Raw genomic sequence first — 1,845 nt, 5'->3', positions numbered from 1 at the left:
TTGCCAGGCCGGGTGTCATCCTCATGATCACCGGCACGTTCGAATTCACATTTGTGGCTATTGTGCCAATCCATCTCACCAAGGATCAACCTCACTGGCTCTCCACCAAACATGACGTTCTCCTCCAGCAATTGATCCCTCCTGATCACGTGTTTGAAGCAAGTGAATCAGACAGTGTTCAGGTGCGATCCACAAGGTTTTCATTGGCTAATTTTTGGAAGTAGATTGCCATTCCTTTCTTCCTAGTCTGTCTTATTCTGGACTCTGCTACAACCTGTTCACCATGGGTGACCCTGATGGTATTTGAAATACCAGTGGCATAACTTCTACCATCACAGCAACACGTAAGCCACTATAGTAGTCAAGCCGGCAGACAGGTGTCAGATTCTATTTCTACACCCCTTGTATTTGGGTTTGTCTTGTGATTTGCTTTGGCTAATGGGGAGTTAGCTCACTTTTTCAGTTGAGACTACTGTAGACCAACTACCCCCAGCTGACAAGCAACTGACCCTAGACCAGGGATTGACCAGCTACAGTTTGCTGGCCAGCTGCCTGTTTTTATAAATAAAGCTTTATTGGAAAACAGCCATGCTCATTCATTTATGTATTGTCTATGGCTGCTTTTTTGCTACATCAGTGGAGTTGACTAGTTTTAACAGAGATTGTATGGCCCACAAAGTCTAAACTCTCTGGTTATTTATAGAAAAAAATTTACTGACCCTTGTCCTAGACAGACAGTGAGTGAGCACAGCTAAAACCAACAGAAGAACGCCTCTAGCTAATCTCAGTCCAAATTGCCAACCCACAGAATTATAAGATAAAAAATGGTTGTTTTAAGTAACTTAATTTGGAGTAGTTTATTGTGCAGCAAAAGCTAGCTAATGTAGTCACACAAAGGCTTATTGGAGAAGTTTGAGAATTACATACGTAGCTGAAGAAAGCTTCAGAAGCAGTTAGATGAAGGTGAAGAAAGAAAGCCAGCATAATATTTTTGGTTTTAACCCTTGATAATGTTTTGGAAGAAGGAATCGATTGATTTTCATAATATTTCTCCACACATTTATGAACTGAAAAAGAGTAATTTGTCACAAGGGTTATAAGCACAACTCCACACCAAACATCTATGAGTGCATCTCTGTGTTATATGCTGTTAGGGATTGTAGACAGATTAAATAAGTGGACGGCACTTCCATAAGAGATATCAAAGAATTGGCAAATAAAGACCCCTGGATATTAAATTTTGACAAAACTTTTGCTAAAATGGGTGAGACTGCTTTTCTTGATAATTAAGAAAATCAACCTATCATTATTAAGTTGCCTCACTTTCCCATCACAATGCACTTAACCCATAACTAAATAAAGGCTACTTGGTGGTTTTTAAGCCTGTCAAGAAAATATCCTTGGTGTGGCAAGAAAAATGAAGATTTTTTTAACTCCCAAAGAGCAGATGCATTATTTCTGTTTCAGCAATTAGAATTATACTTCCCCTGTCCCATAACTCCAGTCCACCCATCTCTGAAAAATAGAATGCCTAAAGGAGCCCTGGTGGCACAGTGGTTGAGTTCAGCAGCCAACCAAAAGGTCAGCAGTTCGAATCCATGAGCCGCTCCTTGAAAACCGAATGGAGCAGTTCTACTCTGTCTTATAGAGTCACTATGAGTCAGAATCGACTCAATGGCAATGGGTTTGGTTTTTTTTTTTTTGGCTTGGAGAAAAGATTACTTTATCATATATGTATACTAATTACTTGTTCTTAGCCATTCCTTGTATCTGCATTGAAAAAGTTCATGTAATCGTAGGGGCTACTCGTGCATAAAACAACCAGTTGCCATCCAGTTGACGCTG

The sequence above is a fragment of the Loxodonta africana genome, chromosome X, assembly GCF_030014295.1.
Source record: "Loxodonta africana isolate mLoxAfr1 chromosome X, mLoxAfr1.hap2, whole genome shotgun sequence".
Classification (NCBI taxonomy): domain Eukaryota; kingdom Metazoa; phylum Chordata; class Mammalia; order Proboscidea; family Elephantidae; genus Loxodonta; species Loxodonta africana.
Note: the sequence above shows the minus strand (reverse complement) of the source record.